Genomic DNA, 20,373 nt, shown 5'->3' with positions numbered 1-20,373 from the left:
ACGCATGCATGCAACTTTGGAAACAGGGCTGTCTTCTTGGAAGACAGTAACGTCCACCACATACTCTTCATGAAGATTTACTAGAAAGGGCATAGTTGATCACCAATTATTCTAAAGTTAACATCCTGGTTCATGTTCTCGGTAATCTAACCCATCGTACATAAAATCGCCCCCAAAATGCCACACAACCGCCTCTGTCCCAACTACACTACGGTGACAAAACTCTTGGGATAGCGATATGCGCATATAGAGCAGGCGGTAATATCGCGTACACAAGGCATGAAAGGGCAGTGCGCTGGCTGGGTTGTCATTTGTACTGAGGTGATTCCATGTGAAAAGCTTTCCGACATGATTATGGCCGCGCGACGGGAATCAACAGACTTTGAACGCGTAGTGGTAGCTGGAGCTAGGCACATGGGACATTCCATTTCGGAAATCGTTAGGGAATTCAATATTCCGAGATGCACAGTGTCAAGAGTGTGCCGAGAGAACCAAATTTCAGAATATACGACTGGAAAACCCTGGCCCGGTCATATGACCCCCGATTTCAGTTGTTAAGAGCCGAGTGGCGCAGACCCCACGAAGCTATGGACCCAAGTTGTCAACATGGCACTGTGCAAGATGGTGAAGGCTGCATAATGGTGTGGGCTGTGTTTACATGGAATTGACTAGGTCCTCTGGTCCAAGTGAACCGGTCATTGACTGGTTTTAGTCATGTTCGGCTACTTTGAGACAATTTCCAGCTAGTCATGTACTTCATGTTCCCAAACAACGACGCACCATGTCACGGGCCGCAATTGTTCGTGACTGCTTTGAAGAAAGTCTTGGACAATTTGAGCGAATGATTTGGCCACCCGAATCGACCGACATCAATCCCTTGGAACATTTATGGACAATAGCATGCGTCAGCTCGTGCACAAAATCCTGCACCGGCAACACTTTCGCAATTATGGACGGATGTAGATAGAGCTATGGCTGAATACTTCTGCACGGGACTTCCAACGACCTGTTGAGTCCATGCCACATCGAGTTGCTGCACTACGTCGAGCGAAAGGAGGTCCGACAAGCTATTAAGAGGTTTCCATGACTTTCGCAACAATGTAAACTCTTCATACACTGCAGTTTCAACGCCCCATTAGGCCATCGCTGCATCTGACTCCTTTCACCATCTGAGAGGAAGGAAAAATGGCGACTCGTCTGACCACACTACATGTCTTCAATTAGGTACCGCCCAGTTTGCGTAATGTTTGCCGTCATGTAGGCGTATGTGCCCGTTATGATGAATAGCATCTCGCGAGGTACCCAACAGCAAATGTGCATAACACGTGGTTCCGTTCGCAATTTTCGCTCGTGAACTGCTTCAGTTGGACCTGCATTCACCGCCAGCAGCAATTCCTGTCGAATTCGAAAACTGACTGCGATCGCCAAGGCGTGACTTTCGCTTCCAGTACCTATAAGCAACTTTTACGACCACTGCGCTCACGCCGCATTATATAACTGCGAGGGTACCACACCATTCCTTACTTAGACGATAGACAGTCTGTAGATACCTCAACAAATGGGGCAACTTCACAGACGGGGGTGATCACGGGGAGCTGAAACATGGCTGTTTACTGCCATTTTCTAACATCTCTACGATGAGTGCTCTTACTGCGCTTGTTCCTTACTACCGGCTGGCAGACACACATATCACTTCACCGCCACGACTTTCCTGAATGGTACAGGATCTGATGACCGCCTAGTTCCAGTCCTACGTAATCTACAGCGTTCCGTATCTATCAGTGCTGTCAGTGTAGCACTTCGGTAAGACTAAACTCCATAAACAAACAAACTAATACTCTCCGATTTCACACACCTTCACCTTTACACACATAACATCATGCATAGTGTATAATTATCAGCTTTAAAATGAGCTGTAAAAATCCTAACTGAACTATACAATAATGACTCAGGAAAGTGTGGCTGGAGTAATTCAGGTTATACACACACTATACTGAGGTGAGAGTCATGGGTACTTCCTAATGTCTTCCTGATGTCGTGTCTGACCTCCTTTTGCACGGTGTAGTGCAGCATTTCGACGTTCACTGACTCCATAGGTCATTTGAACTCCCCTGAAGAAATATTCAGTCATGCTTAATCTAAGGCCGTACGTAACTGCAAAAGTTCTCTCTGAGCACGATTTTGTGCACAAGCTGACCTCTCGATTATGTCCCAAACATGTTCGATGGGATTCACGTCGGCCGATCCGGGTGGTCAGATCATTCACTCGAATTAAGCAGAACGTTCTACAAACCAATCGCGAATAACGGTGGCCCAGTTTCATGAAATCGTTGTTTGGGAACATGGAGTGCATGAATGCAAATGGTCTCCAAGTAACCCAACGGGAGCATTTACAGTTAATGATCTGTTCAGTTGGACGAGAGGACTCCGTCCATTCCATGTAAGCACAGACCACCCCGTTAGGAAGCCACCACTAGCTAGCGCAACGCCTTGTTGACAACCTGCGTGGGGTATACGCCGCACTCTAAACCTACTATCAGCTATTACTAACTGAAATCAGCTCTCATCTGACCAGGTTTTCCAGTCGTCTAGGGTCCAACCGATATGGCTACAAGCCCAAGAGAGGCGCTGCAGGCGAGGTCGTGCTTTTACCAAATGCACTAGCGGCGGTCGTGTGCTGCCAACGTCAGATTAGGCCACACTGCCCTACAGATACATTCGTCTTACGCCTCACTTTGATTTCTGCAGCCATTTCACGCAGTGTTGCTTTTCTATTGGCACTGACAACTATGCAAACGCCGCTGCTTTCGGTCGTTACGAGAAGGCCGTCACTCACTGCACTGTTATTACTGAGAACTAATGCCTGAAATTTGGTGTTCGCGGCACACACTTGACACTGGATCTCGGAGTACTGGATTCCCTAACAATTTCCGAAATGGAATGTCCCATATGTCTAACTCCAACTACAAATTCGGTGTCCAAGGTGTTAATTCTCGTCGTGGGGCCATAATCACGTCGCAAACAGTTTCACATGAACCACCGGAGTGCAAATGACAGCTCCACCAATGCACTGTCCTTTTATACCTTGTGTACGCGACACTACCCCGTCTGTATATGTGCCATGTCGCTACCCCATGACTTGTCACTTCTGTGTTATATCCTCCTTAGCCCCTGTGCAGCACATATGCTACATCCAAATTTTATTTTTTCTATCTCAGGAAATTAACCAAACTCGCTGTGCCTAATTGTAACATACTTTAAACCATGTGCTTTTACCGTTTTCGTCTCTTTACGTTCCCAGCAGCTTGCAGCATCTGCTTAAAAAAAGAAAAGCAGTTTACCTTAGTGTCAGCAAGTCTTCAAAAATTTTTAGTAATTTTGGACTAGAATGTGTTTGTACCATGCTTTAATATGCTAAGATACCCTACAATATCTAATAAGTGATTATTTATTTCATCACGAGAATATGGCCATATGTTGTTTTTGATGTAGTACTGGTACTATGTCAACAGGTTATGTTTTCACATTCCAGTGGTTTTGTTTTCATAATTCTTAGGTGTTTTAATTCAGTTTTCCGAGTACTGAACATATCTCTATTTTCTAACATAAATAGTATTCACTCTGAACACTTAAAAATTTTTCGAATCGAACCAATTTCTTTAAATTCGTATTTATCTCATTTTCCCCGAGACAAATGCATGACCACTAATGCAAAACAGTTCATTCACAAAATCTAAGCTCAGAACTGAGGGGGATATTGGTGGGGTACAACCCTGTTTACTAGCACGTTCTCAGAAAATATTTTCTGTGAATCGACAGGTGCACCATCCTTTTTTGTTGTCTATTTTACCGTCACGACGAGTAACAGATGTGGTGCCACAGACGAATGTTGAAAATTTGGTGGACTGACAGGGTAAGGAATGAGGTGATTCTCCGTACAATCGGGGAGGAAAGGATTACGTACAAAACACTGCCACGGAGTAGGGACGGGATGATAGGACATCTATAAAGACATCAGGGAATTACTTCCATAGCACTAGAGGGAGTTGTAGAGGGCAAAAACTGAAGACAGATTGGAATAGATCCAGCAAGTAATCGAGGACTTAGGTCGCAAGTGCTAATCTGAGATGAAGAGGTTGGCACAGGAGAGGAATTCGCGGCAGGCCGCATTGAACCAGTCAGAAGACTAATGACTAAAAAAATAAATAAATATAGGCGACTGCATCCAGCAGAATTATTCGGTGTTGGCATAAATGTGGCCGTGAACCCGTATGATGCGTCAGTAACGTACGAACATTTGAGCATGGAGCGAGCGCGAATGGTTCAAATGGCTCTGAGCACTATGGGACTTAACATCGACGGTCATCAGTCCCCTAGAACTTAGAACTACTTAAACCTAACTAACCTAAGGACAGCACACAACACCCAGCCATCACGAGGCAGAGAAAATCCCTGACCCCGCCGGGAATCGAACCCGGGAACCCGGGCGTGGGAAGGCGAGAGCGAAATTGCGGTATGTATGTCACCACTTGTGCCCTAATATTTATTTTCTTATTCTAATAGTTTTTAAGTAAGGAGAATGTCCAATGAAAACACCACATGAAAGAGTACTCCGTTATTACCATAAAGGACGCAAAGCAAAGCAGCACAGAAAACGTATAATGGATTCGGACCTGCTGGATGATTGTTCCTACGTAGATATAAGCTGGAAAGACATATCCATACTAGTTAGTTTTCTACATTAACGGGGTCTCATGGAAACCACGTCGCTATTTTTTGAAGATCCACGAGCATCTCTGCAACACCGTCGTATGGACTGCACAGACGTCTTACGTTCCTAGGAAAGAAAGAAAATTCCTTCGATTCTTGTTGTCAGCCTCGCTTGAAAGAACACCGAATGTCAGAGCTGAACTCTTAGAACTATTCAAAAAAGACGCTTTTATGTTGTGTGCGTAACAGAAGCACTACAATTTACCAAGAATTTTTAAATAACGTTGACACACAAACACGCAAGCTGTGTGACAGGATGTGTCGTCAAGTTTCCGATGACACAAGTTCCCCGAGTGCGAAAGCGGAGACCGCACTACTTCCCATCGGAAGACCGATGTCGCAGTTTCTCTGGCGAAATACACGCGGTGTGACACACCTATTGTTATTTCGTACCAGGACATAGCCAGCCACCTCGACGGCGTGGCAGAGTAATGTACTAACAATAAGAGGCGGAATCTGAAACCTTTGGAACGCGACTTGCTCACTAGGGTCCTCACTCAAAGCTAAGATCTTAAGTAGCCTGGCGTTCCTATATCGCGTGTCTGATCACAACATGCCAATGTCATGAAAACCTGTTTACGAAAAGAGAATTCATTCTTCCTTAAAGCCATCTGTTTATTGGGGTATTCCACTGTTTTCCCCAAATCATTCCCAGTGAATGACAAACCATGACCGCCATCCGCACATTTCCTCACAAATTACTAATATCAGTACAATATTTCGTTACTACTTTCATTTCATAGTTGATTATTTTAGTACTAACGTGTTACCTACGTGTTGGGCTCTCGCCTCGTTTATAATGAAGTCTACTGGAATAAAAGAAAAGAAGAAAATTGGAACAGATCGTCGAGATCACCAGCTCCAATGACGGGACGAAGCAACAAGAAATCACCACAGCACCTGCCGAAAGTACTTTTACCTAAAAACTATTGACAGCAAACGCCTGTATTTGTAAGCCCATCTCGTTTCTCCCAGTATCAGTCTAGTATCATTATCATCAATAAGCTATTTTACACCCGTGAAACATACGACGACGGTGAGGTTACAGCTAAGGATTTTACAATATCAGATTCGATATGTTCGGTATCCATACATAGGAAATATACGACCAAAACTGTAGATATTGAGTAATTGATTACTTACATATTTCAAGCTTTTCTTGAATACAAAATTATTTATACTCAAGTTGATTCATAAAAACCATATTTCGCCTGGCATGCTTAAGTCAAATACTAACGTGTGAAAAAGTACTTCAACCACAAACAAAATACATGTTTGGGCATTAACTTTATGCTCACTATTGTAATGATTACTGTACATCATTACAACCTTTTCACGGTAATGGATTGCTGTCGAATGAAATCGGACGGTGGTGACGGAATTAAATTACCAAATGAGACATTAAAAGTAGCTGACCTTTGCTATTTGGGCGCTAAAATGACTACATATTAGCCAAGGTACAGAGGATATAAAATGCAGACTGACAATAAGAAAGGCTTTTCTGAAACGGAGGAATTTGTTGAAGTCTAGCATTAGTTTGTTGAGCCATCCTTTCTGAAGGAATTTTTCTGGAGTGTAGCCCTGTACGGAAATGGAAACTAGGCGATAAACAAGAAGAAGAGAATAGAGACTTTTGAAAGAGTGCTGAAAATTAGATGGGTAGGTACTAAACCGAGGAAAAAAGTTATGGGGCAATCAGATTAGAAGAAGGGATCGGATCGGTTGGTACCAGACATTTTGAGGTGTCAAGGAATCGTCATTTTATAAGTGTGTGTGTGTGGGGGGGGGGGGGGTTTATGAGAAATCCTAAATGAATAGACAGGTTCAAATGGATGTCGGTTGCATTACTTATTCGAGCATGGAGAAGCTTGTTCAGGCTACACAAGTGTGGAGAATCCAAGGATTTCTGTTGGTGTGGTTATGTGAAGGACCTACAATATGTGCCTTGTTTGCTGGGGAAAAAAAATTGAAGTTAAAATGCGCGTTCGTTCGCATCGGCGACTCCACATATACTTCAGAATGTATGGCGTGAACTGGGTTATCGCTTAGACAACTTGTCCGTGTGAGAAAGAGGAGTCACATACAGGGTGTCCCAGCTATCTTGTCCACCCAAAATATCTCTGGAACAATAACAGCTATTGGAAAACGACTTTCACCGGTATCAATGTAGGGCTGGGGCCCATGAATGTACGTATTTGGAAACATTCTAAAACGAAAGCATATGTGTTTTTTAACACAAACTTGTTTTTTTAAATGGACCTATATTTTTTTCTTCAGCAATCCATAGCATGACAAAGCACAAACACAATGGCGTTGATTGCATCGCAATATTCCCATCACATCCCGAGATATTAAGACGCGAAGTTGACGCTTGAAACACCCGACATGCGCTGCTAGCGCACGTCGTTAGGCTCAGGCGTGAACCCCATGCTGCCCGTAATCGCGATGTGTTAAACACATATGCTTTCGTTTTAGAAAGTTTCCAAATACGTACATTCATGGGCCCCAGCCCTACATTGATACCGGTGAAAGTCGTTTTCCAGTAGCTGTTATTGTTCCAGAGATATTTTGGGTGGACAAGATAGCTGGGACACTCTGTATAATCTAACACCTACAAATTAAGTGAAAAAAGGCTCTCTTTTCCATTCTCAGTCATTATTATCGATATTTCGCTGTGTACTGAACAGTTATAGCCGTCTGCAGCCGCTACAACCATTTTAAATTGCCCTGTACATCACAGTGAAAGCAGACCAGCTGCTTTGCAACGCTGGCTACACACCAGCGCCGGAGTCACGCCCTGGATATTTCGCTGTCTTTCGACGCATATTCAATAGCAGGCCGTGAGAGATTGTGCTTTATGGAGAATGCATGTTAGGAATAACTGTGGCCTTCAACACGCCTCTTTCTGAGGAACAATTCTGCCGTTGAGAAATAACATACGAAAAAAAAATAGATATGTTGCGCCTTTTCCGAGTTTGTTACCAGTGAAGCTGACCAAATTCAAGCGGCCCACCAGAAACAATAATTAGTGTCAATTGTTCTCATAGTGAGGTGATAGCGCGCGAGACCGCTCAGCCTTTGGCCCTGACGCGATCGTTACTACCGTCCCACGTCCAGTTTTTGTATCGCTCTCTTATTCGGTTCTAGTAAATCGAAGAAATCTCTGACGGGCCGCTCGAATTTGCGCGGCCAACGACCGGACTGGCTAACTTTAATGTCAATCAACTCTGAACCGGCGCGACGTATCCAATTTTTCGTTAGTTATTTCTCACTCCAATCTATCCTGCAACACCCTTACGAGACTTTCAAACTGTTTATGAGCACCATGCATACTCCGCAAGCCACTATCCAGCACATAGCGGAAGGCACTTCACTTCATACCAGTTTTCTTTCCTATTCCATTAGCGTACTAAGCAAGGGGAAAATGGCGTCTTAATCTCTCATATCTTATTCTCGTGATCTCTACGCTAGACATACAACAGTGGCAGCATGACTAACACTCTTCTTCGAAAACGGCTTCTCTAAATTTTTCCCGCGCTGTTTGGCGAGAATTACATCGCACTACTTCTCCGGGTTCCTATTCTAGTTGCCAGAGAATTCCCGTTACACCTTCGTATGTGCCATGCTGACTGTTAGGATCCTAGCAGCGTGGGTCTAAATTCGTTCAACCTCTGTTGTGATATTTACGTGATAAGGACTCCTAAAAATGGAACAACATCCTGTAATTTCAGACTGGGAACGGGAAACGCTGAAAGTGCGAAATATTAAAATGTAAGGATACAGGAAGGAAACTACGAGAGATGACATTACGAATCATTGATTCAAAGGAATTTCAATATTATGATAGTTTCAAAGATAATATGTAACACGAATGACAAAAGGGTTTTGCAGATGTGTATTAAGTTTAGAATTTTAAAAGAATTAAAAATGAAAATTTAAGTAAATGTTTAGTGCCATGCTTCACCTTCCCAGACATCACTGAATGCGCACAACATCGCCCCACTTATTTCTGGGCAGTAAAAAAGAACAGTATTGACATCACTGACATAATGAGAAATAAAATTCCCTGTATTCCACTTCAAGAAAATCGACAATAGCTAATAGTTCCTCCTTTCTGAGCAAGAGCTGCCCTGTGTTTTCTTTTTCCGTGAATTCTTAGCTTCGTATTCTCCCTCCTGTTTCTAATGTTGCCTTCCTTCGGCATAGCAAAACACTGGACACAAAAGATTCACGTCGAAAATAACAAATGAATTGAAACGTACTTCTTGTTGGTACGAAAGCGAGCGAGAAACACGTTACAACATGTTTACTGCCGAGGTTTAGCACGCTCGGTACATAAGGCGTTCCTCGTATGACGAACAAAGGAACTTTCACACTACTACATCTACTGGATGTATTTCAAGTACAAGGAGGCTTCTCCAAAACCAGCGATCTATCAAGTTTTTAGCCATTATCTACAGGAAAACCTAAAATATCCACTTTTCGTACTTTCAGTGTTTTCCATTTCCAGTCTTAAACTGGTTACATTATTGTCTTGTGTGATTTGCTTTACGGTTACTTTGCCTTTTCCGAGTACCCTTCTGTGTCTTCCAATCACCTTCCCTTATACTTCGATGGTCGTTCCATTTCATATCGCTTCTTAGTACTGACCCTTGCGTAGTGATGCACATTCATTACACTTCGATATTTACAGGGACGTTACAAAAGTGGCCATCCTGGGTGTTCCCGCGCCTCTCTGTAACAGCTCAGATATGCTTTCCACAATGACACCAGAGAGCAGATTTTCGAAAAGAATTAAGCAACAAAAGTAGTTATAGATTGTAACACACAATACTTCTCAATATTGTGAAATGACGGCCGGCAGTTTCCGTATGTCCCTGGTCTAGGATTTGGTCTCAAATCTAATTCAATAGCACAGACCGTTGCGATACCGCTAGGAAGGGGCCTCGACAGTACAGAGTTGAGGAAACTAACAATGGCGCTGTCAGCAACAAGATAAGGCGAACAATACATGGCGTCACTGGACGATACTACACAAATGCGATAAAGCAAAAACAATGCAATCTCAAAGTGCAGCAAGGACCAAGCGAAGCTGTCCGAAAAACACGCAACACCTCTTGTAGCTCGCTAAGGTGCCGTATGATGTTCGTATCGACCACGTTCGCGGCAGTCGCCGTAGTGGAATGCAATGATGCAGTGGTCTCTCAAGAGCGCCTAATTTCAGTCTTTCATCCGCTCACGATCTCTACCACCATTATAAATACTAACCACTCCAGAAACACCTAAGTACACTACTACCCGTGCAAAACTCTTGAGAGACTTATCTTTTTCCTAGCGGATAAGCGACGTCAGCGCAATAACTACGGTGTCAACGTGAACTAACGACTGTAAACAACAGATGTGCACTCGACCAGCAGTTGTGAGCAGACAAGAGTTAAGCGGAGGACGTGCGAATGTAGTGTGTCAACATTGTGTCACAAATCGCAACAGAGCAGCATCTCCAAATCAAAAGTTCAAAACACCTCCAGAGTGTTGTACAGAAGAGAAACGCATATTCTAATTTTGTTCCGCATACATTGATCCTGAACAAACACTACGCGTGGACGCCTGTCGTGACTTGACTGAAATGCAAAACACGGGCAATTCTTCCATGGAAAAAAAATCAGCGCGGGTTACGAGCCTGTGTTACTAATACGAACACAGCACAAAATGATTAACTGCAGCAGTTCACATGAAGGATCAACGCTTTCACGATATAATTCACATTCAAACCGGTGTGACACGAGTAACATTCCAAAGAATGATTTGTTGCTATAATTACTCGTCAGTACTTTCTCTACCGGACGAACTGCAACAATAAATGTAAAGTTAAAAATAAACCTCTGGAGAACCCACAACTTTATACAGTGCAATCGTTACCAAGCCTGGAAAACGCTGTTTCCATCTGTGGAAGCAGTCAACAGCAGCCACGGATTTGGTTAAGAGCACAAGTAATCTAAGGCAGACGCAACGTCGAGAAGTAGAGGAATGACGATTGTGACAGGTGTGGAGTTGTCAAGGACGAGATGAAATTATCGTCTTACATGTACCGAAACCAACAGCATGTGAACATTAGTCCTGGAAAACAAACGTCTGATTCTAGAAGACAGCAGATACCAGTGCCCAGACTGATGCAGTGTTCCTGGACTTCCACAATGCGTTCGATACAGTGCGGCACTGCCGCCTAATTAACAAAATTGCCAGACCAGCTGTGACATTGAACTGCTCATATTTTGGTAAACACAACAGCATATAATTATCAGCAGAGAGGAATCTCCAGACGTTCAATAAAGTAACGGCAGACATACCTCAAGAGACTGTCGTAGGACCTTCACATTTTTAATGTACATGAATGACCTAGTGCATCAACTTTAAAAGTTACGTGAGACTTTTCGCAGATAATGCTGTTCTATACAGGGAAGCCCAAATGCATAAAATATAGCGAAATGCAGTAAGATCTACAGAGTATTGACGCTTGGTACAGGAATTGGATTAACGGATAAATAAGGAGAAAAAACCATTATCGTATGATTACACGATCGCAGTCACACCCATTAAATATTGATGAGTATGCGTACGCATCGATTTAAAGCGCAATCGGGGACCGTATCCCTATTACGAAAGACACCTGCGTAACTAATCTCCTCCGTACTTGACTGTTGGCACTATACACGATAGTAGAGGACTTTCTCCAGGCATTTGCCGAAGTAAATGCCTTCCATCTGATTGCCACAAGTTATAACGTTATTCACCGCTGCAAACCATTTCCAGTCATCCACTGTCCAGTGACATCGCTTATCACACAACCTCACGTCAACAAAAATAGACTTGGGAAGCTTTAGAATGTCCATAATGATGGATTTGTTATTCAGGTTGCATCTGATAACTAGAACAGATTCGAAGTCACTGAGATCTGCTGACCGAAACGTTGTTACTGCTTATATACTGATACTACAATGCTACCTGCCTCCTTTTATACTGGCCGACCCGCCTCTCGTAACTAGTGGTCAGTCCCTCATTACATAGGGGTGTCGGGGTACTTTCGATCAGATAGCGTATGTTGTCAGATGGAACGTACGCTTTTTCAATGTAGACACTAGACGTCTCCATGATGTAGAACGCCTCTCTGGTACTGTCTGCCGCTGGAGCTCGATGAACGTCACCTTAACGCTCTTACGCCGACTGAACTAATCCGTTCGAAACGCGTCGCTCTACTGTTTCCGTAGTAACTTAGCCTGGTAATGGTTCGAGACTGGCGAGTAATACTCAAGAGTTGTCTTTCATGTCAGGCACCTCTTTCATAGACAAATTTCCCTTAGGATGCTTGCAAATGATTTATGTGGTCATTTTACTTGAGGTGTCTCCTTAGACATTATGCGGTTATTTTGTGTGATTTCGTCGCAAAATGCGTACTCTAACGGTGGTGGGTCTTTGCGCCTACTTATGGCTAATACATTTATGTTGAGCGTCAGCTGTTGCTACACAAGTGTCGATCCCCTGCCAGCATATACTATTTTGAGATTTATATATGACGGTAGTATCTGTTCCCGAAAGAACAGTTACCGTGGATGACCATGCAGCTTTGCTAGAAATGAAATGATAATCAAATGGATACCCTAGCTGCAAACAGGCGTTGATGTACTTCATTGGGGACATGTTGAGAATGTGTGCCCCGACCGGGACTCGAACCCGGGATCTCCTGCTTACATGGCAGACGCTCTATCCATCTGAGCCACCGCGGGCACAGAGGATAGTGCGTCTGCAGGGACTTACCCCTTGCACGCTCCCCGTGAGATCCACATTCCCAACATGTCCACACCACTACATTCGTAGTGCGCCTAATAGATGTTTGCCCATCATATTTGTCAGAAATATTTGCGATCTCTCTGTGTATAGTTTTCTCGCGGTTCTTCAGCTGGCTGTGATGTATCAGTCACGGCGACGGCGCCGTTCGCGGGGAATTGGCGTGCTCCGGCACGGAACGGCAGTTTGTGCGCGAGGCGGCAGGGTGACGGGGGCGACAGAAGTGCCAGCAGGGGCGTGCCGACGCATGGAGCGCGCCGGCCGTGTGTGTCACGCATCGAGTAGCGCAGGCTGGAGGGCTCTCGGTGTGGCGTGTGCGGCGGAGGGGACTGTCGGCTTGCAGCACTGACTCACAGTATCTATTCCCGCCAAGTAACACAAGAGGGGTCTTATTAAGATCTTCTGGTGAAATACGGGCCTAAGCAATAATACTGGCATGGTCTGCGACTAATCTACAATCTGCAAGTCACCTTACTGTGTTTGGCGGAGTGAAATTTGTGTACCACTACCTCTTTCACCACTTCCTATTTCGGTCGCGAATGGTTCCCGAGAAGCAATGATTGCTGGTAAGCCTTCGCGTGAGGTCGAATCCCTTTAATTTTTACAGTCATGGCCTTTCCTCAGGTTATACGTAGAAGGAAGCAGTATATTGGTTGACTCTTCTAGTAACGTACGATCTCTGAACTTCAGCCACTTCAGTTCTCGGTGACGCTTTCGCACTTGCTAAATGAACCTGCATCAATACGCTCTGCTCTTCTTTGGATCGTATCTACACTGAAGAGCCAAAGAAACTGGTACACTTGCCTAATATCCTGTAGGGATCCCGTGCGCACGCAAAAGTACCGCAACACGACGTGGCATGGACTCGACTAATGCCTGAAATAGCGCTGGAGGGAATTGACACCATGAATCCTTCAGGGCTGTCCATAAACCCGTATGAGTACGAGCATAAACCCCTAAGAGTACGAGCATAAACCCCTAAGAGTACGAGCATAAACCCCTAAGAGTACGAGCATAAACCCCTAAGAGTACGAGCATAAACCCCTAAGAGTACGAGCATAAACCCCTAAGAGTACGAGCATAAACCCCTAAGAGTACGAGCATAAACCCCTAAGAGTACGAGCATAAACCCCTAAGAGTACGAGCATAAACCCCTAAGAGTACGAGCATAAACCCCTAAGAGTACGAGCATAAACCCCTAAGAGTACGAGCATAAACCCCTAAGAGTACGAGCATAAACCCCTAAGAGTACGAGCATAAACCCCTAAGAGTACGAGCATAAACCCCTAAGAGTACGAGCATAAACCCCTAAGAGTACGAGCATAAACCCCTAAGAGTACGAGCATAAACCCCTAAGAGTACGAGGGGGTTGGAGATCTCTTCTGAACAGCACGTTGCAAGGCATCCCAGATATGCCCAATAATATACATGTCTCGGGATTTTAGTGGCCAGCGGGAGTGTTTAAAGAGTGTTCCTGGAGCGACACTGTAGCAATTCTGGACGTGTGGGGTGTCGCATTGTCGTGCTGGAATGGCTCAAGTCTGTCGGAATGCGCAATGGACATAAATGGATGCAGGTGATCACAGGATGCTTACGTGTGTGTCACCTGTCAGTCGTATCTAGACGTATCAGGGGTCCCATATCAATCCAACTGCACACGCCTCACAATTACAGAGCCTCCACTAGCTTGAACAGTCCCAGCTGACATGCAGAGTCCATGAAACCATGAGGTTGTCTCCATACCAGTAAACGTCCATCCGCTCAATACAATTTGAAACGAGACTCGTCCGACCAGTTAACATGTTCTCAGTCATCAACAGTCCAATATCAATGTTGACGGGCCAAGGTGAGGCGTAAAGCTTTGTGTCGTGCAGTCATCAATAGTACACGAGTGGGCCTTCGGCTCCGAAAGCTCATATACATGCTGTTTCGTTGAATGGTTCGCATGCGGCAACATTGAAATCAGCAGCAATTTGCGGAAGGGTTGCACTTCTGTCACGTTGAACGATCCTCTTCAGTTTTCGCTGGACCCGTTCTTGCCGGATCTTTTTCCGACCGCAGCGATTTGATGTTTTACCGGATTCCTGATATTCACGGTACACTCGTGAAATGATCGCACGGGAAAATCCCCACTTCATCGCTACCTCGGAGATGCTAATGTCGCATCCTTCGTGCGCCGACTATAAAACCACGTTCAAACTCACTTGAATGTTGATAACTTGCCGTTGCAGCAGCAGTAACCGGTCTAACAACTGCATCAGACACTTCAGGCGTTGCCGACCGCAGCGCCGTATTCTGCCTGTTTACGTATCTCTGTATGTGAATACGCATGCCTATACCAGTTTCTTCGGCGATTCGGTGTATTTCCTCTGTGTATCCTATCTGATAGGGATCCCAGACTGACAAGCAGTATTAAAGTATTGGTCGAACGGGCTTATGTAAGCTACCTCCTTATTGGATAGGCAACGCTTTGAGGATTCTTCCAATAATTCTCAGCCTGGCAATTCCCTTCGCTGCAGTGAGCTATCTCTCACAAGAACAGGGAAAATTCCATCTGTGAATTTAATTTCGCAAAAACTGCCTCAGTTCACAAACAACGAACAGCAGCAGTCATTTATTGGAATGTGTTCTGGCGTAGCGTCAAGCGCCGGTACCTCGGCCAGGAGCGTTACACCAGAGGGGGCTGTGAGACGAAGTTAGCCAATAGTAACGCTGACTGACCCCTCCCTGGACGACACAGTCAGGGGCGGCCTCTACACGAAGAGAATACAGGGTGTTGCAAAAAGGTACGGCCAAACTTTCAGGAAACATTCCTCACACACAAAGAAAGAAAATATGTTATGTGGACATGCGTCCGGAAACGCTTACTTTCCATGTTACAGCTCATTTTATTACTTCTCTTCAGATCACATTAATCATGGAATGGAAACACACAGCAACAGAACGTACCAGCGTGACTTCAAACACTTTGTTACAGGAAATGTTCAAAATGTCCTCCGTTAGCGAGGATACGTAGACAAGAGCTTTCAAATGCCCCCATAAATGAAAGTAAAGAGGGTTGAGGTCAGGATAGCGTGGAGGCCATGGAATTGGTCCGCCTCTACCAATCCATCGGTCACCGAATCTGTTGTTGAGAAGCGTACGAACACTTCGACTGAAATGTGCAGGAGCTCCATCGTGCATGAACCACATGTGTCGTACTTGTAAAGGCACATGTTCTAGCAGCACAGGTAGAGTATCCCGTATGAAATCATGATAACGTGCTCCATTGAGCGTAGGTGGAAGAAACTAAAATGGAAATTAAGCGTTTCCGGACACATGTCCACATAACATCTTTTCTTTATTTGTGTGTGAGGAATGTTTCCTGAAAGTTTGGCCGTACCTTTTTTAACACCCTGTATAAGCGCCGCGTCGCCTAGCCGCGCCCCGAGTTGAATTCGAGCCGACGAACGCTAAAGCAATGACTTAGAAACTGTACTGGTTCACCTTTATTACGAACTTTACATACTGAAGAGCTTGCTAATTTTTGTCTGTCGCCCCTTGCTTGCGACACGTCTTTATCTCACGAAGTATTTTAATCATTTCCTTTTGTAATAAACTCCATTCATACTATTTGCAGGAATTTTTATCTAGCGATCCGAGAAAGCAGCTATCCTAGGCACTCTATACTAGGCGAGTGGGCAGAAGACAGAGTGTGTTAAGGATATTGATACTGGTAGTAGTTCACGTAAATTACAAGAGTTCACGATGTACGAAGCCTCGCGCTCGTTTAGTATTTCTGTATTGTTACAGCTAAAAATGCTCTAGTACGACGATGAGAAGTGTACGTGTCGGAGGATTTTTGACGTATCACAGGTGCCTAAGCGCAATGTAAGTGATGTGTTATTTCCGCCATTTTGTGATGTACCATAGTATACGTATCATGTTCGTGCCTATATATATCTCCCCTTTTTTGTATTTTGCCGTATACCATACGATTTTGGCTTTAATCTGCAATTGTGAAAATAATTTCTGTTGTCAAAGGCAAAAATTTCTTTCAAGAAGTAGAGGAACAGTTTAGAGACGATGGTTGAATGCACACTGATAATGCACCCAGTTATAAATAAATGTGAGGCAATGATTTTTGGGTAATGAAATGGACTAATCTGGGCCCCAGTGTCCAGCATCACCGCCTTCTCTGGTATGGGTTCCCCAGGAAAACTGGGTTACATTTCCACGACAGACATTCAGACGTCTCGTCGAATGTGTTCCCAGCAGAGTTCAAGCCTCCATAAAAGCAAACGATGCACACACCCCACATTAATGTCCACTACAAGGTGTCCCGATACTTTTGATCAGAGAGTGAATTAACTCTTCTGGAATCTCAAAGGCCGGCCGCTGTGGCTGTGCGATTCTAGGCGCTTCAGTCCGGAACCGCGCTGCTGCTGCTACGGTCGCAGGTTCGAATCCTGCCTCAGGCATGGCTGTGTGTGATATCCTTAGTTAGGTTTAAGTAGTTCTAAATCTAGGGGACTGATGACCTGAGATGTTTAGTCCCATAGTGCTTACAGCCATTTGAACCATTTGAATCTCAAACCGAAGGGGGGGGGGCGGGGGGAGGGGGGGGGGGAAGAACAGAATTTCGAGTTCCTTCGGAGTATTAACGACGGCCGTTCCCATCCTCTATTTCAAGCTGGAAAACAAATTTGTTTTAATGGGTTGTTCCCTGGAGTGGCGTCGGACCATGAGCCAACTTCATTTCTTAGAGCCAGGGTGAGTGCAGAATCTGAAGGTTCCAACAGTAGCAACCCCATGTACTTTATTTCTAGAGAGAGAGAGAGAGAGAGAGAGAGAGAGAGAGAGAGAGAGAGAGATCAGACACTTCCCCGAGCAATACAACACAGCCCGGGCGACATACGATGCCAAGTCCACACTCGTGCCGACACACAGGTAATCACTCAAGGTCATCAAAGAGGGGAGTGAAACTATGCCGCCGATCAAACAGCCAGCCGACGAGCAGCGAACTGTTCCAAGTGTCTGGCTCGCCATCAAATGATACATGGTGACACGCACCGGCCAGATAGCTAGTGTCAACAGCGGCATCGTACACAGCGCGGCCAGGCATGTCAGGGACAGGGAAAACAAACACACACACACACACACACACACACAGCTGCCTGTGTGACGTGCGTATGTGCTTCAGAACATCGCCGACTGACCGTTAATGTCCAACGGAAAAGCGTACGACTCGTACTACCCGGTCATATGCAGGGTGAGTCGCCTAATACGCTACACATTTCGATAATGGCTCAAAATATACTAACAAAGTTTCCGGAAAATGATAGGCTGTAGACGATTACATGGTTGATACATCTCACTCTTCCACCATTCCAGCTGTTGGTGCAAATATCTATTTCTGTTTAGAGCTGACGTTCCGCTTACAAATGGATTTTATTGCGAGTGATGCGCAATTTTCTTTTACGAGTCGTAAGTTTTAATCTAATGACGGTGTAGCTGGAGCGTTGCAATAAATGAAAATACATTGGTCTAGATGGCACCATTCGTATATTGCCTTTACTAATTAACAGATTTTTAAAAAATAGCATTCGAAAGCTCTTGTAAAGTCGAACACAGTTAAAAAAAATTATTAACGCTAGCGTCATGTCATCAGTTATTAAATTTTCCTCTTTGTTATGACCGCGCCAGCGTAGAAATCTCCTTTCCTTAAGATATGACTAAAATATGCTGTCCTCTGAGATCTGTAGCAGGGAAACTATACGTATGTTTCACTCTTTGGATTTACCCATTGTCTTCCTCTCTATGGAGACGACCATATTGGCGAAGGTAAATTCTGGTTTATGGAGTCAATCTAGACGCTTCTTAGTAAACCTCCGTCTCACGTATTTAGTCGCAACTTTGAAGTAATAATTCAGCAAATAATTACTGCGGCATAAGAAAAAAATGCAAACATATTTAGAATGTTATGTTGAGTACATGCTGATCGAACGATAAATGCAGTGCTCAGAATAAGAAACAAGGTAGAGAAAATATTTTCTTCCGTTATTTATAAGTCTCAACTGATCTCTCTCTGCTGGTTTCAGAAGATGCTGCTTGCTAAGCAGCAACGTAAGTAAAAAGATCAACGTACTCACGGTCAGAACAAAATACTAAAAGCAAAGTGCAAGAGAAGTAACACTGATTCGTACGTCCCCCAGACAGAATTAACACTTACGAGTCTTGAGACAACAAAAAACGAATTCGATAGCATGTTTATTTCTAAATTTGAGAATATGTGTACTGTGCATGCACGGTATTTTAACTTACAAATGTTCGAAAATTGTACACTTGTTATTTATGACATTCTGACAAAGGGAATCGGACATTTTTAAAGATCTTTTTCTCGAATGGTAAACGCCTTTGGCACCTCTACAAAGTTCATCCGCATTTACCCCAATTTTCCCCATGTACCTTTTAAAATAAGTTTACGTAGGCAATCAACCAGAAAAAAGGAGGAGGAGAAGAAGGTCACCCCCAGAAGACATATCCGCATCTAACCTTGATATTGGCTTCAACCAGTCTAGGAACAGTTGACACGTTTCTTCATACAACTGAAGCCACTCTAAGACTGTCTGATCCCGAACAGCTAACGAATTGCGGTGATGTTGATTGCTCCGTTTCATACACTGTTAGAAACAGACCGAAACATATTCTATGGAATTAAATTCGGGTGATTTACTTGGCCAGTAGAGATGTGATAGGGCTGTCAAACCAGGAACGTATGCATCACACCTATGAACATGGCTGTCAGCTTTGAAGACTACAGTGTGCACCGTATACTCCACGAAGTTTTTGGAAATAATGGAAACACTTCACCTCAACCACACATATGGTTAAACATCTCGTTGGCTCGATGCCCGTCGGTGCACCCAACCCATTACATAATTTTAAAACTGAAATAATTGCGATCCGTTGTACCACACCGAACGCCTCCAGCAGTCAGCTACTGCACAGTTTGTGTCGACTGGTCTACTGAAGAAATACAACTTTATGTGCAGCAGTGAGCAATGGTCTTTAGTATGGTGTACGATTCTAAATGTGCACTGCATAGAGGGCCCTTAGAATTGTTCGCTCTGAGACTGGAATGTACCTGAAGTAACTGCCATCGGGAATTCCTGTTGGATTTGAAAGAGACTGTTACTCACAAAACAGTCACCGTCTTATCTGGTCCCTGTCGGTAAGGATACTTTTTCGTAATATAGTCGCTGTACTGCGAACTCTCTTAGCATCAGCTGTGTTAGGTATAGCTATGCTGGTCATTGGAGAATTTGTGCCGGATCGGGACTCAAAACCTGGATTTCCTGCTTATCGCAAGCGGTCGCCTTGCCACTTCGGCTACCCGTGCACGCTCCCCAGACCGACCCTAACTTCCGCATGTCACACTGTCTACAACCGCAAGTCCTAGTGCTGGAAAACAAGTAAAGCTGCGACGTTGCGAGCACTAAGGGATGAATAGATCACCCTATGGCATAAGGATGAAGACTGCTTGACATATGCAAGTTTGGGACGGTCTGTGGAGAGCTCTTGTGTAGCCTAAGTGGTAAGGCGACCGCTCGTGGTAAGAGGGAAATTCGCGATTCAGTGTCGGTCCGGCACAAATTTTCATCTTTCACCGATTCATAGTAAGACTGTGCCTAATACATGTACCACGAAAGAATTCGCTGTTCGGCGAATACTTCTCGAAATTACGAGGTGTTTCAAAAAGAATCGTCCGATTTAAAAAAA

General features: G+C 44.4%; 1 protein-coding gene and 1 non-coding gene across 6 annotated transcripts in view; both read right to left on the bottom strand.

Annotated features, from left to right (window-relative positions):
• LOC126251325 (formin-like protein) overlaps positions 1 to 20,373 on the bottom strand; it is a 464,159-nt gene that overhangs the window by 354,309 nt on the left and 89,477 nt on the right. The window lies entirely within an intron of this gene.
• On the bottom strand, positions 12,478 to 12,552 carry Trnat-ugu (transfer RNA threonine (anticodon UGU)). The gene has a single exon. It is a non-coding gene; the product is annotated as a tRNA-Thr (tRNA).

This window comes from Schistocerca nitens, chromosome 4 (assembly GCF_023898315.1).
Source record: "Schistocerca nitens isolate TAMUIC-IGC-003100 chromosome 4, iqSchNite1.1, whole genome shotgun sequence".
Lineage (NCBI taxonomy): Eukaryota > Metazoa > Arthropoda > Insecta > Orthoptera > Acrididae > Schistocerca > Schistocerca nitens.
Note: the sequence above shows the minus strand (reverse complement) of the source record. Positions and strands in the feature narration are given on the sequence as shown.